The sequence below is a fragment of the Canis lupus genome, chromosome 27 (assembly GCF_003254725.2).
Source record: "Canis lupus dingo isolate Sandy chromosome 27, ASM325472v2, whole genome shotgun sequence".
NCBI classification, from domain to species: domain Eukaryota; kingdom Metazoa; phylum Chordata; class Mammalia; order Carnivora; family Canidae; genus Canis; species Canis lupus.
This window is the reverse complement of record NC_064269.1, coordinates 9,927,276-9,944,334: the sequence shown is the minus strand read 5'-3', so window position 1 is coordinate 9,944,334 and position 17,059 is coordinate 9,927,276. Positions and strand designations below refer to the sequence as shown.

General features: G+C 35.4%; 1 protein-coding gene across 5 annotated transcripts in view; it reads left to right on the top strand.

Annotated features, from left to right (window-relative positions):
* Window positions 1-17,059, top strand: part of TMEM117 (transmembrane protein 117) — a 498,555-nt gene that overhangs the window by 360,768 nt on the left and 120,728 nt on the right. The gene's annotated exons all lie outside the window — the stretch shown is intronic.

Genomic DNA, 17,059 nt, shown 5'->3' with positions numbered 1-17,059 from the left:
AGGAGGACATTGGAGGCTCCCTTGAGAGAGAGGTTTGTGGCTTGGACTATGGAGAAAACAGATGAAATGAAAAGATGTAGATTGATTCTACATATATATTAGGAGGAAAACTCAGAATTTGCTGATGTTTTGGACATGATGGGGTTATTGACTAATTGGACAAATGACTATTTATTACCTGTTATGTGCTAGTCACTGCTTTAGAAACTGGACATATATGAGGAAAAGTAGGTGAAGTGCCTCCCATCAGGACCTTCAGTTACATTCTGATGAGGTTCTACAGATGAAGACAAAGAAAAGTGAACAAAGCAAACAAATAAAAAGCCCATGATTATTTTTACTGTAAAGAACATAAAGCACCACGATGACCCAAAGAGGACAGTTTAAATTGTGTGGCCAGGGAAATTCCCATGCATACTTAATTCAAGAGCTGAATGACAAGGAACCAGTCATATGAAGCTCTAGGAGAAAGCATTGCCTGCAGGGGAAATGGTTAATGCAAAAACCCTGAGGTGGGAACAAGCTTGACATGTTCCAAGAATAGAAATAAGGCCAGTGTAGCTTTCAGGAAGAGACAAATTGGAGGGTTATTTGAGATTAAGTAGATCCAAGAGGCATTAAGGGGTCAGGTGTGGTGTGGAGGCTTGTGGATCATTGGAAGGACTGTAGTAGGAAACTGTTTTTATTTTTTTAATATTTTATTATTTGAAAGAGAGAGACAGCATGAGGGGGGGAAGGTCAGAGGAGAAGCAGACTCCCTGCTGAACAGAGTCCAATGTAGGGCTCAATCCTGGGTTTTCAGGATCATGACCTGAGCCTAAGGCAGACACTTAATTGACTGAGCCACCAAGGCACCCTTGTAGTCCATTTTTTTTAAAGATTTTATTTATTTATTCATGAGAGACACAGAGAGAGAGAGGCAGAGACACAGGCAGAGAGAGAAGCAGGCTCCATGCAGGGAGCCCGACGTGGGACTCAATCCCGGGTCTCCAGGATCACGCCCTGGGCTGAAGGTGGCACTAAACCACTGAGCCACCGGGCTATCCTGCCTGTAGCCCATTTTTAAAAGTAATTACTCTAGTGAATATGTACAAGAGATTGCAGAAAGGCAATGTGAAAAACAACGATCTGGGTAAGCCAAGACAATGTTGGCTTGGGCCAAAATGGTAGTCCTAGAGATGGAGAGGTGTACATTGAATACAACTTCAGAAGGGGAACCAGGGAGGAGTAAGAGAGATGATTCAAAGGTGACTTATAACTTGGGGCCTTGAGCATCTGGACAGATGATGATGTCATTTAGAAATGGACAATTGGCAGAGGAGCAGATAATGGCGATGAGCATCAGGGTTTCCCCTTTGGACAGGCATTTATTAAACACCCAAATTATTATGTCAAATAGGCTGATTATCAGAGAAAGAAAGGGGGAAAAGGGGTGTGACTTCCAAATATTCTAGCTTGAGCAATGAAATATTAAATGTTAAGTTGAGATGCCTACTAAACAACGTATTAAAGATATTCATGAAACATCCTCACTTATTTAAGATTGTTTCCCCTTAGACAAATCAATACCAAACCAAACCAAAAACCCGACTGTATTTATGAGGGAGTAGAGTCATGCCACCATGACCTCCCATTGGTTGAGGGATGATCACAGTTCCTAGTACATGGTTGCCAGAGAGGGACATGTTCTTGCCCAGATGGATACACTAAGCTAGAGGAAAGAACAGAGAGCATAGCTCATTCATAAGGCAAAGGTGTTCTGGAGCAAGTCACTTCCAAACCTCCATTTTTCATTTTTCTAAAAACCACCTCTTGACTGCCTCTAATCCCTGGGAGCTTTTCCCTCAAATTCCCCTCTTTGCTTTGTAAAGCCAGTGGAGACAGTAGATATGTTCACATTTCCAGCGATTCCACTGTTTAAGATACCCTTTGGGAACCATAATTAAAGCTGTTAACACTTAACAAGTGTTAGCTTTAACTACATTGGAAGAAAATTTGTTGTAGATTACATGTGTAGACTTTGGGGAAAAATGTTACTCTCTATTCCAACACGCTTAATATAGAACTACGTTCAACACACAAATCAGTGGAAATATTTACTTATTAAAATAACATAAACCAAACTAATTTTACATTTAAGAAATCCTTTGTTCGATTTTGGAAGCTACTTAACTCTGCAGCCACATTCCTGATGTATTTATTTGCTAATGCTGTGCATTCCCATACATTACCCAAAAACATTCTATTATCTGCATTTCAGATTCAGTTTCAGAGCCCCTTTTATGACCTGAGCAAGGTATTTTTATACTTCCTCATTTAATCAGCCTCTTCGGCTCTGTGAAATAGTATCATTATCCAGTTTTGTGCGTGAGGAAACAGGCTGAGAGTGGTACATGACTAGCTCAGTATCATGTAGCTGGTGGGTGGAGGAGCGGACACCCATTCCCTTCTTTTAAATCATGATCAAGTTAGCTTGGTTCAAAAGTTAATTTTGCCACCTTGTCCTACCATAGTATCTACTTTTTCAGCCTGTTTATGCAATTGACTGAATCACATGCTGTGACTTTAGAGAAAGGGTTACTTTTATTCGCTAATAATTTTCATATCCTTAGCATATGATGTGTAAAGCAAGGGTAGCTCTGAAATCTTTGTCTCCATTGTGGCTTCTACCTGAGCTTCCAATTTGTGGAAGTTTCATAACAGCAGGGTCCCTGTTGTTTCACCCATGTGTATTCTCAGTGCCCAGAACAGCGGACGCTCAATAAATATGTACCAAATGGATGATAAGCCTGTATTGTTTACTGGATACCTCATCTTGACTATCCCAGAACCTCTCAAAAGGAACTCATTATTTTCCCCTCGATTCTGCTCTTTCCTCCAAGTCCTGAAAATTCTTCCTTTTCATAATTGTGGAATCTGTCTGTTATTTGCTATCTTCTCTGCCATTCCCCCAATTCAAATTATCATCACTTACTAATTCTTCTGATTTATATGCAATTTATTTGAATTTTATTACTAATTATATTTCCTGTAAATAATTGCAGTTTTCTCTTTTTTCAGGTTTTATGCCTTTTATGTCCTGTTTTTTTAAAAGTCTTACTGTTATGGCTGAAACCATCAACATGAGTAGAAGGTGTTTCTGATTTTATAATATCTTTATTTAAAGTATGATATTTGCAGTGGGTTTATTTGTAGTCTGCCTTTATTAGCTTAATTTTCTTTCCATCCTTAGTTTGCTTAGAGTTGAATTTTATAAAATGATATTCACTGCCTCTGTGGAGATAACCATATGATCATATATTTCAGTTAATGCAACGATGATATTGATTGATCTTTATCTTTTTTTTAAGATAGATTTATTTATTTATTTATTTATTTATTTATTTATTTATTTATTTTAGAACGAAGAGCATGCATGAGCAGTGGGAGGGGTAGAGGGAGAAGCAGGCTCCATGCAGGGAGCCCGATGTGGGACTCGATCCTGTGTCTCCAGGATCAGGCCCTGGGCCGAAGGTGGCGCTAAACCACTGAGCCACCTGGGCTGCCCTCTTTCTTTTTTTAAAAATATTTTTTGAACTCAGGTACACAGAATTAGATTAATTATAATTCTTGATTCAGGACACTCTTATTTCTAGTTCATGCATGCCCACAGTGTTCATCACTTAATTATTTTAGTTAACTATTTTAATACTATATTAAGTATGTGTAGCACTATCATGCAAAGCAGTCTTTTTATCCCTCATAATAGTTGACATTTACTCACATGGCCAGCTTCCATCTCATTCCTGCCTACCCTAGCAAAAGCAATTCTGACCTCTTTCATTTTCTTTTAAAAAACATTTTATAAAAAACAAAAAACAAAAACAAACAAACAAAAAAAAACATTTTATTATATTTTTCTTCTTTATTTATGTTTATGAAAAGGATATCATGGGGATCCCTGGGTGGCGCAGCGGTTTAGTGCCTGCCTTTGGCCCAGGGCGTGATCCTGGAGACCCGGGATCGAATCCCACGTCGGGCTCCCGGTGCATGGAGCCTGCTTCTCCCTCTGCCTGTGCCTCTGCCTCTCTCTCTCTCTCTCTCTCTCTGTGACTATCATAAATAAATAAAAATTAAAAAAAAAAAAAAGAAAAGGATATCATGGTGTCACCTACCTTTTCACATAATATTATATTGCTGAAATTTACCCATGTTACTGCATGTACTTATAATTCATTTGTTTTGACTACTGGCTAGAATTCTGTTGTGTGAATGTAACACAACTTACTTGTTTATTCTCACTTTGAAGAACATTTGGGGTGTTTCCAAGTTTTTGTCATTATTAACGGTACTTTGATGAACATTCTCGTATGTTGATTAATTTGCCAATATTAAAATAACCTGCATAATCTGGTATCAACAACTTAGTTACGCATTTATTTTTCCTGTGATGCTGGATTCATTTGTTAATATTTTTTTAGATTTCTAAAGATTTCTGAAGGGATCTAGGTTAATGTGCAGCATTAGTCCGTATTTTTCTTTCCTTATACTGCCCTTGTGTATAGTATATATTCAGATTGTGATGGCCTCATAGAATACACTGGGAATTGTATATTCCTTTCCTATTTTCAGGAAGCATTTATATAAAACTGAAATTATTTATTTATTGTTTGGCAGAACTCAATAAAGATATTTGAATCTAGAGATTTTTCTGTGAGAATATTTTTTTAAATAAATGATTCATTTTCTTTAATGGTAATAGGATGATTTATAGTCACATTTAAATTTTTATCTTAAGTTGTTTTGGTAAATTATAGCTTTTTCAGCATTTATCCAGTGTTATCTGTTTTCAGATTTATTGCCATAAACTTGTTCTCGATCTTCTCTTGGTATCTTTAAGGTCTGCAGGGTTTGTAGCCATGGTTCATTTTTCATTGCTGAGATTAGTTATGTGTGCCTCTTTTTTCTTTATCATTCTTTATAGTTTTTCAATTTTATTCGGTCTTTTCAAAGAACTGTGTTGACCCTCTCAATTGTAATTTCTTTCATAAAGTTCTGTTCTTGGTTTTTTTTTTTTCCTTATTTACTACATTTTGCAGTTTCTCTTTCTAACACCTTAAAATTAGCACTTAGTTCATTACACATAAACTTCTAATGTGTGACTTGAGGGTTCTAAGTATTGTTTTAGTTATATATGAGTATTTTTTTAGTTATTTATTTGCTATTGATTTCTAGCAGAATTGAGTTTTGGTCAGCTATACTGGTGTATACTCTGTATAATTTCAACATTTTGAAATTTGTCAAGACATATCTTATTACTTTATTCGTGGTCACATTTTGAAAATATTCTGATGTGTTTCAAAATGTGTAATTTGGTGTTTTGCAAATCTAGGTTCTTTGGGTTAAGCTTATTCATTGTTCAATTCTTCTATGCTTTTACTGATATTTTTGTCTCCTTATTTCAGTTACTAAGAGCCCATATGTGGTTACATTTAAAAAAGCAATAATTAAACAGTGTATTTCCTTGTACTGAGCTAATCATTCATTTAAATATTTTGAGGAAATCTTAATGGTATATACAGTTTTTAAATTGTTATATACATGTATTATTTATGTGTGTATGTTATATATATGTTTATACCATATATATGTGGAATTATATAGAAATTTTCTATTTCTGGAAATGCTTTTTGACTTTCAAGTCTGCTTTGTTAGATAATAATATAGAAATAACTGCTTTCTTCTGTTGTCATGGGTATATTTTTTCCCATTTGTTTTCTTTCAGCAATTTAGAATCTTTATGTTTTAGAAGTCTTTCGTAAGTGCACATAAATTTTTATACATACAGTCTAAAAATCTTTTCTTTTTGACTAGAGTAATTAGCCCATGAACATTTTATGTAAATGCTGATAAAATTGATATATAAATGGTTTAAATTGACCATCTACATTTGTGCTTTAATTTTTACCAGTTTTGTCTTTTTTGGTTGGATCAATATTTTTCCACCATTTTACTTATTTTCTCCTGCAAGTATGAAAGTTATAAACTTGGCTTTAATTACAGTTACTGTTACTGTAAGGATTTTAAGAAATACATCCTTATCAAAATCTAATATTAAAATCTTTACTCTTCCCAAATTGCTTTATGTTTGTTTTTTATCAATTACTGATTTTATTATGGTAAATTCTTAATAGGTTCTTCTGGCCTATTTCTAGTTAATAGTTCTCTCTCTTTTTTTTAAAATCAAGTTTTAAAAAATTTAATTCCAGTATAGTTAACATACAGTGTTATATCAGTTTCAGGTGTACAACACTATTCAGTAGTTCTATACATTACTCAGTGTTCATCATAAGTGTACTCTTTAATTCCCATCACCTGTTTCATCCATCCCCTCCCAAATACCCTCTGGTAGCTAATAGTTTGTATCCTATAGTTAAGAGTCTCTTTCTTGGTTTGTCTCTGTTACTGTTTTTTTTTTTTCTTTGCCTTTTGTTTTATTTCTTAAATTCCACATATGATTGAAATCATGTAGTATTTGTCTCTCTGACTTCACTTAGCTGTCTCTTTAATCTGTTAATCCTGTTTTTAGTTTCATTTTTATTTATAGAATATTATTCAATTTTTTTCCCAAATGTGCCATGCCATTTAAATTTTTTTCGTTCCCTTTTGAAATTTTATTTATTTTTTAAGACTTTTTTTTTTAAAGATTTTATTTATTCATGAGAGACACAGAGAGAGAGAGAGGCAGGGATACAGACAGAGGTAGAAGCAGGCTCCATGCAATGAGCCCGATGTGGGACTCGATCACAGGTCTCCAGGATCACATTCTGGGCCGATGGCAGGTGCCAAACTGCTGAGCCACCCAGGTGTCCCCGTTTTGAAATTTTAAAGCTTCATGTTTATTTTCTTACTTTTATTTCTCAGAACATAATAAACATAATTGTTTAATGGTCTATGTCTGATAATTCTAATATTTTAACATTGAGTGAATGTTTATGTTGTTTCTACTGATTCTCACTCTTAATATCTTGTTTCCTTGCACACCCTGGGCATCATTGGCTCTATAATAGGCATTTTGTATCTGAAAAACTCTTTATAGGAAGAATTTGAGGCTTAAGATGATGGTTTCATTCTTCAGAGTGGTTTTGTTTGTTTCTTCTGCTATGTGGTTCAGTTCTTTCTCAATACACTTCAAAGCTTGATGTATTATGAACTACCCAGAATGAAGCAATAAAGCTGGGATGAGAGTTCATGCAAAGGTTATTTTATTGACAGTTTACCCTGTCTTAACGGTATAGCCTTTCATGTGCCCAATTTAATGCCAGGGCTGATCTATCAGAGTCCACCCCCCCCTCAAACCCCCCCCCCCCAACTGTGGGTGACTAGGCTTTTATTCTGAATCAGGAACTGCTCAAGGTTTTCAAGTCAGAAGTGATTGGCAGACCTCTTCTAAGCAAAACCAGCTTCGATTAGAAGGCTTACCTCTCTGGAATACCTTTCTTTTATATTTTATGCCGGTAATTCCTCATTACTTTGTTAGTGCTTTGATACTTTTAAAGAATATTGTTTTTATGTGTTGCCCAGCCTTTCTCATTTTTGGGCCAAGGTTTGATCTAAATTTCCTAGTTCCCTATTACCTAAAGCCAAAACCTAAAATTACATCTGCCTAGAACAGTCACTCTTCATCTACGTTCTTTTTCTTACTCCTTAGGACTTGGTGTAGACATTTTTCTAGTAAAGCCTTCCTAGTACTTCAAATATTGTTTAAATGGCTTTCCTTGGGGCACCTGGGTGGCTCAGCAGTTGAGCATCTGCCTTCTGTTCAGGTCCCTGGATCCTGAGATCCAGTCCCACATCAGGCTCCTCTCAGAGAGCCTACTTCTCCCTCTGCTTATGTCTTGCCTCTTCTCTGTCTTTCATGAATAAATAAGTAAAATCATTAAAAATAAAATAAATAAATGGCTTTCATTGCTTTCATGGAATATTTTCTTCCTTTCTTATAGCACATATTCTACATTGTAATTTGTACTTGTGTGTGTATATATATATATATATATATATATATTGACAAGCTCCTTGAAGACAAGAACTATAACTATTTTCTATCATTTAATCATCATCTTTCAGTACAATTCATGGCATTCAATAGACATTGAATAGATATTGGTTGAATAAATGAATGAACGTTCTATAACCTCAGGGAACAGTTGAAGCAATACAGGTTGAAAATAAGTTCATGCATTTTAAATAAACATGTACAGAAATATTATTTCTGTGTACATTGAAACTATACGAAACAAAACAGTAATGTCTACAGCTATTTATTGAGCACTGATGTATGCAGAATGCTGTACTGTGAATAGGGCACTGAAACTTATCTATAGGCTAGTGAGAAAAAAAGCAGCTATGAAGGTAATTCTTTATATATGGCCATGGGTTTTACTTCACCAGTGAAACATGCTTAACTTTCGCATTGCTTTAAAAATAAAAGTGAAGAAATTACAGATAAGAGGAAATGTGCATGTTTTGTACATAGCATTTATAAGAAAAGTTGAAAGAAGTGGAGTACAGGCAAGAGGGTAAAGAGAGTATATCTGCAAATAATGTAAGTACATAAGGAGAGGGACTTTAAATAGATTTTTGTATCTCAAATTGCCAATATAGTTGTATATAATAGTAACACTCAGTAAGCATTTATAGAAGAGAGGACAGGAAGGAAGGAGAGGAGGAAGCAGGCAAGCAGTGGGTTCCATTTTTCCTAGATGTAGGCTTGTATTACGTATATAGCTATAAAAACTCAACCTGATTTCAACTTTGTTCTCAATAGTCAGTCTTGTAATAGCTAAAGACAGAAGTATGATTTCCTACTCATCTCTGAAGTTTGATCCTGGAGCCTATTGACATATTCAGCTGGTTTCAATTTGATTAGACTATCTTTTAAGACAGGTGCACTCAACTGATCATTATACACCACATGCAATCTTATTTCTAAATCGTTCTTTTATCCTAGTTACTGTATTTCTTTTAATCCTGTCTGAAGTTACTTTAGATTATTTTGATAGTTAAAATTGAGCTTAATATCTACATTACTATAGGCCTCTCCATTTTTAAATCCTAGTGTAGGATTTTAAATTTGCCCCTGTTAAATGTATTTCCTTATTTAATTTCTAGTTTTAGGCTCTTATTTCCAGCTTTTCCAGTTTGCCATGATCTTCTTGAGTTATAATTTTTGTCATTCAGAGTGTTATATTTCTCAACTTTTATTAGTCACAAATTTTATAAGCAAATTTTCTTAATTTATTATTATTTTTTAGTCAATAAAAATGATGAATAGAACAAAGTTGAACATAGACATGGCAACTTGACCTGATACTCTCTTCCACTCCCCCAGGCAGGCATCATGGTTCTTGCTATTTATTACTTTTGGGAAATGGTAATTCAAGAAGCTACAACTCTACCTCTAGCATAAGGATTGTCCTATCAGACTTTATCCAATATACTGCAATTAAGATGCTTCCTGAAACAGCATTACTCTCATTTATCAAGATTAAACCCATCATCAGAACAGGAATTTTAATTTGTATGCCTTATTCTTCTTTTGGCTCTTGTTGATTTCAATGCTTATCCTAATAATCCTTATCTGTTCAGTAATCCATTATAAAAGTTTTCCAGTGGGTGGCATTAAATTTATCAGCATATTGTTTTCAAAGGTATAAAATGCAACTTGGGAAATTGGAACATTTGATACTCTTCACACTTTTAATTTTGTTTTGGTTTTTCCCCTCCATAAGTTTATCAAAGCAAGTTAATAATATTAGGATAGCTTATCTGCCAGATGCTTAGCATCTTAGGATATAATCATACCCAGGGACACATACACGCGAGTGTGCATGTATACACACTTGGAATTGAGGACTAATGTAAAAGAGATAGTTGCTATTTTACATTTTGACTCTACAAGTGTCTGAGATAGTGCTTCATAGGTCTTTGTCAAAATTTTAAAGATCACTATCGAGTCACAAAAGACATAAGCCAAGTAGAGGCTGATAATTTCTGCTTTCCATTTGATAAAACAGCACTATTATTTTCTTTAAAATAATATGTTGAAAGTATTTTGAATAGGAAACGCATCCACATGAAAGAAATTCAAGTTAGGTGAAAATATATTGGGGCAAAAATGAATCTTCCTCTGTACTAGTTAGGATCATGTTTCACTGAGAGTGATAGAAACCTAAGAATAGTAGAAGCTTGAAAGGACTCCAGATGTGGGCAGTTGCGGGCCATATCGCGACTGCATGATTTGCAGAAGCCCACCTTCCTTAGATAATTTGCTGCACTGCTGTCTTTGGCATTCTAACCTATAGGCCAAGATGGATGTTGGAAATTCAGTTTGAATCTTCACATTCCACCTTATGGGAAGGGAGGAAGGAGTAATTAAGAGCATCTGTCTCTCTTCTTTTGAGGGCGCTTCCTAAAAGTTGCACATGTCACTTATCTTTACATGTTAGTGGCCCACATCTAGTTGTATGACTACTCTTGCTTTGGGTGCCAGGTGTTTGTATATCTGTGGAAGAAGGGGGGAAAGATTGCAACAAATGATGGCCTGCTAGCCTCTCCTACCCTCATCTCCCACTCACTTCTTCTCCCTAGAAACTAGTGCTGTGTTTTGTATCATTTCAGAAATGAGACATGTGTGTGCATTTGTATATTCATGTATGTATTTTATTGCTTCTTATTTCTTGAATACCAATGTCTGTGGAACCATATTATAGATACTATTCTGCACAGTTCTTTTTATTTAATAATGTATTTTGGAGCTCTTTCCTCATTGCACAGGGGAACTGTAATCTATGCAGCCATTCTCTTATTGATATATGTTTTCAACTGTTTACAGTGAACTTTTTTTACATGTATTGTTTCACATCTGTATGAAGCTGAATGTGTGTTGCTATAAATGTAATTATTATGCATTTTTAATGTTGATAGGTGTTAATAAATTGCTCTTCTTAGAAGTTGTACTAAATTACACTATCACAAGTAATGCATAGGATTATTTCATAATTTATGTTTTATCAGAGACGTTTAGCAACAAAGTATATTATCAACATTTTTAATCCTTGCCTTTGATAGACTAAAAAAGTGGCAATCCTTTGTAGTCTTGATTTGTATTTCTCTTATTTCGAGTAAGATTGATAATCTTTTTATTTGGCATTGGTGGCCTATTGTTTTCTTTTTTTGCCATGCAGAATATTTTATTTTTATGTAGTTGAACTTCCAGTCTTTTTGTTTGTGACTTCCAGAATTTGTGTTATAATTAGAAACTCTCCTGAGATTATAAAACAAACAAACAAACAAACAAACAAACAGAGGACAAATGATGGTTTAGTAAAGAACACTGGTAGTGGGCATTAGAATGATTGATAGGAAAAAAAAAAGATGGTAGGATCAGGAAAACAGGACTATCTATAATCCAAAATTAGCTTACATTCTTAGATGGGTAGTGACCAAATACAATGTACGTAGCATTCATATAACTCTGTATGTGCAGAGTCTAAACAAGTATTAATGTGTCCTTTTGTAGAGACTGCTTTTACTCATTCTATATTAGAGTGTTAAGAATTTTAATTTGAGGGGCACTTAGGTAGCTCAGGTGGTTAAGCATCTGCCTTCAACTCAGGTCATGATCCCAGGGTCCTGGGATCCAGTCCTGAGTTGGGCTCCCTGCTCAGTGAAGAGCCTGCTTCTCCTTCTCTGTCCCTCCCCACCGCTCGTTCTCTTTCTTTCTCTGTCAAATAAATAAAATCCTTTAAAAAAAAAAGAATTTCAATTTGATCACAGTCAATAGAATAACAAAGAAGTAAAAAAATCTGAGAATTACAGATTTTCTCAAGCTGAATGACGTTGTTAGCATTAATTAGTTGTATTTTTATCTTAACGACCTGTGTATGAAGGTAGTTTTATGTTGCTAGTAGGGTAGTGTATACTTCATCATTTTAAGTCTGTTTGTAAAAGATCTTAAGAAATATTTAGCTTTCCTCCTTGAGTAGAACTAAATAATAAGATATTCTGAGTTTTAGCTTTCTGTAATAGAATGCGAAAAATTTATGTTTTCTTACGATAAATGCATTTACCATATGAAGGAGACCTGGAAGCTGCCAGAATAAGATATTAATATATCCACAGTGTTTATTCTCTTTTTTTTTTAAATCTGGCTGTTGCATTGAAAAATCTATTTTTGCTGCTTTTTTCCAGCTTCTGTAACTTAGTTTGCTGCACACTGTGTTTTAAAAAGCCAATTCAGATAAGACGTTTAGTGTTATCATTTAGACGTGCCATTTTCTCCTGCTACAAGAAATTTAAGTGACAGCAATATAGTTTGAACAATTTCTGAAAACACACTTTTTCTTTTAATCTATACACAAACTCAATTAGTGTTCAGGTCAGTAAGTGGGAAGGCATTTATAGAATCAATCATTTTGGGTTAAGGAGTAGACACCCTGCAAGCTTACTAATGGAATGGAAATAATGCCTGGAACCTCTCCAAACAGTAACAGTCTCAATGGAGCAATTAAATATGTATGAAGAATGTTTGCTGAGAAGTTCAAACACATCAACCTAGGGTTTATATTTTTGGTTTAATTTATTCAGCACCTTCCAGTGAGCTGATGCTTGATGGTCTAAAAACATTTCTGGGCCTTGCATATGCTGCATCCTGCACAGAGCATTTACTGACACTTACTCAGAGACAGTGGTTGCTTTTAATCATCTCAAGAAGTAGAGGCAGAGGGGGAAGAATGGGAGTTTGGGATTAGCATTCGGGGACCCAATACTGCCTCATTAATAAATTTGGCACTATTAAGAGTATGTCAGATAATCTTCAGCCCATTTAATGGAAAGTATCAGCATTAGCAAAACTCCCATGTCTCCTCACAGCAGTGGTATTTAGGTCTTCAAATTACAATTCACTTATGTTATTGCTATAATATGTATCTTTAGATCGTTACTTTCTTCCACAAAGAGAAGTCTGTGCGGTAGTGACTAGCTGCACTTTATGCCATTAGTGGAAAATGGAGCTATTATAATATCACTGATTAGATCAACTCTAAAAAAGCATTTTGGTAAAAAGAGACTGTTTTTTTTTGGGGGGGGGGGAATGGTGTTGAGGGGCAGGTGATTTCTTCTGTAAGTGTAAAATAAATGAACACTCATTGGATGCCAAATTTAAAAAAAAAAGTTTTTTGGGGAAAAAGGCAAGAGAGAGAAAATATTTTCTTTATGCTCTAATCTCTTCTTAATGACAAAGAATGTAAAGATATGTAATAGAGGTTTTTTTTTCATTTGTTTCTCTGGAGGTCTGTGTTTAAGCATTCGTGGGACACTACTCATAATCTCTCATAGGGCAAACTTGCTCATTTATTATTTTAGCCTGAAGTCCGCAGGAGATGGGATTATCAAACAACTGGAATCTATATAATGTGCAAAATACCCGAAGAGGGTCAAGATTTTGAGAGGGCTCTCAGTGACATGATTGCAGTGGTAGATGTCCCAACACTTTCCCCATTACATCTAATCTCATCCTAGGAAGCAGTGGCATTACGGGGATGAGAGCTGGTCCTCCAGAGTGAATGACAACTCTGATGGATGCACTACAAAGCCCAGGCATTCATCTTTGAAATAGATTTACAACATTATTAAAGGAAAAGGCTGAGGCATCACCATAATTTAACTGGATATAAAATGAAAACAGGCCTTCTAAAATGGAAACCTGAAATCCCAGGGAGGCATTTAAAAGGTGGTTACTGACAGATCTGTCATGGCCAATTTATGAGCTGTGAAAGCTCTGTGCTTTCAAAGCTTCTTTCAGGACACCGGCATTTAAGGCTCATAAGGCCATCGGTTGGATGCTCTTCTTATACTGAGGAAATCCTAAGGGTGGCTGTAAGATGATAGATTTAGCTCCCCCGAGACCTGGCATTTAATCGTCTGTGATAGCAACATGAGGCCAAGTGTAGTTTGACCAGTGTCCCAGATCACCGACGAAATGTTTTACAGCTCGCTCCTTCAGATGTAAGGTAGATTTAAAAATAACTACATATTACTTTATAACATCATTCACAGGATAATTGGGAATAATGATTAATCTCATTAGTTGACACTGAATTTGCCAGCAATCCTAATGATCTTCTAGGTGGCCAAAGAAAATGGTCTTCAAGTCAAGCACAAATTTCTGAGGTTACAAACAAGTAAGTGACAAAACAAAGTCCCCAGCATCAATAGCTTCTTAAAATGCTGATTGGATTAGATCACTGTACGAAACATTTATTCTCTGACTGGTAATACCCCGACTGGAGATCATCCCCACTTCACCCTCACTGCCCCCTGCTCCTAGTCTTATCACTTACAGAAAAAAACAAACAAACAAAATCTGCAGGCTTCTCAGCATTGTGTTCAAAGCTTTAGAGCATCTGGTCTCCTCCCCATTTCCTGTTTCCATCGCTCAGTGTACCTAAACTCCAGTTGACCCTCAGTCTACTTCTAAATCCACAAGCTCACCATGTGTTCCTCCCTGGTGACTTTAACCATATTTCACCCTTGTCTAGAAGGCCTTCTTCCCTTTCCACCTATTCAATTTCATCTGTATCCAAAGACTCAGCTTAAATGTCATTTTTAATGAAGTCCTCCCCCATTCCTATTATATAGTCAGGATTCCTTCTCTTCATTTTCATATCCCATGGTTTATTCTGACATTAGAGTAGTATTTCCTAGTATTGGAGTTTGGTGTTTACTTGGGCTTGATTTATCCCGGGATGGAATCCCTTTCCAGCTAAATGACCTGGAGCATCTTATTTAATCCTGTGAGCCTCAGGATTTTTTTCCCCACAGGGTTATAGGAAGCACCTAACAGTGTTTGACACAGAGTAGGCAATTAAAATGCATTAAAGAAATGTCTGGCCCATTCCTGTCCATGTGAAAATTTCATTGTTCCTCAGCAGAATAACAATGAAGATTATAAAGTAAGATCTTGTTATTGATAGTAATTACTTAGCAAAAGGAAGAAGGAGGAGGAGGAGATGGAGAAGGAGAAAAGGAAGGAATCCTCTCCAACCCTCTAAAAACATTACTGGGGTTTGAAATACCAATGTCTAAGAACCAATACATTTTTTGAACTATGGTAAAACTATGGTTTAAAAACTATGTGTCTAACATTACTTTCCTACTTTTTTATAAAATGGCTTGTCTAAACACAAGAAAGGAATAAACAAGTGAGAATTTTTTGTTGTTGCTTTTATTGAGATACAGCTGACATATAACATTGTGTAAATTTGAGGTAGACTATGCATTGGTTTGATATGTTTGTGTATTGCAATATGATCAACTTTTTCAAGTGGGAATCCGTTAATGAATAGGATGAGTGTTGTGGTTAGGGGGAGGATATATTTGACTTGATTTATTTTTTCCAATTATGCAATTAAAATTAAAACATCCTGGTATTGGCCTGAGAATCAAAAGGCAGATCAAAATATCAAGTACATAGTGCTGAAGTTTTTACCGTATTTGGAAAAGATGTTCAGGATAATCAACTTAAGATGTGGGCTCCTGTGATTTGTGCAAAGCTCACTCTGCCCTAAGGCGACATCTCAAGGTAAGAAGTGGCCATTCACTTAACACACTGAAGCCAGAAATGTAAGCATGTCTAGAAGTGAGGAGAAAGCCAGAAAGGGGGGATGAGCTAAATACTATACTGAAGAGGCCTGCAATTTTTTTTTTTTTTCCCAATGATTAGTGAGGCAGAGATAGTGACAGTGGGGAGGGGATAGATTTACATGAACAACCCAAATTGAAAGCTATAAAAGCAGAGTTGCTGATTTTCAGATGTTAGTTGTAAGGAGCTGTTGTTCCCGCAAGCAAATCTAAGTGGTGCATTCCAGGAGATTAAAGATTGGGAATAAACAAGTGAGAATTTGTTCAGTAGACATGTCAGTGTTCTCTTGGTGCTTTGTATGCTTGCTTCATGCCATTCTCCTGGCACTCTCTGAGGGTGGGGTTGTTATTTACACTGCACACTAAGAAATTTTGGAGATAGAGAGATTAAATAATTTGTTTAAGGACACCCAGTAGGAAGTAGAAGATCCATAGATATCCAATGTAACTTCAGAAGGTGCATGGAAACCACTATGCTATATTGACACCTCCTACACACATGCTTTCAATACACACACACAGATACAATTAAACATCACAAAAGCATGGAAAAAGATCTTGTTGTTTATAGAGGAGCTTGGAAAAATATGTTTTTGGGAAAAAATCAGGTTTGACATTAATTTCTTTTCCATCTCCCACTCCCCAACCAAAAGCAGGCTAAAAACCTCAATTAAAGCAATAATAACCACTATGAAACCAAAAAAAAAAAAAAAAAAAAAAAGAAATTTCTGGATTAAAATGGCATATGAATAGGGGCACTTGGGTGGCTCAGAAAGTTGTAGTTGAGAAGGCAACTCTTGGTTTCAGCTCAGGCATGATCTCAGGGTCCTGGGATCAAGCCCCTGTATTGTCTGTCAGGCTCCACACGCAGTGGGGAGTCTGTTTGAGGTATTTTCTCTACCTTTCTCTCCCATGCTCTCTTTCTCTCAAATAAATAAATAAATCTTTAAAATAAAATAAAATAAAATAAAATGGCATATGACTGAATAAATATACTCAGAACTAACAGATTTCTAATCATAAAAAGGAAAAGAAGCACAAGTGAAAAGACTGATATATTGAGTACAAAAAAAATATATATATATACACATATAGTCTTGATAGAAAATAGTTACAAACAAAAATTTAATGAATAATGCACTAGGAAAATATTTATTATCAATTAATATGAAAAAGAAGGCTAATCTTCTCAGTAAAGAATTAACCAGAAAAACTTTGAAAATAGACAAAGATTATAGAAGAATGCACAGAAATGACTACTAAACTAATAAAATGAACAAGTTCATTACTGATAATAGAAATTCAAATGAAAACTACAAAATACTATTTTCACCTATCAAATTGGCCTGGATTTTAAGCATATCTACTGGTTAAAATG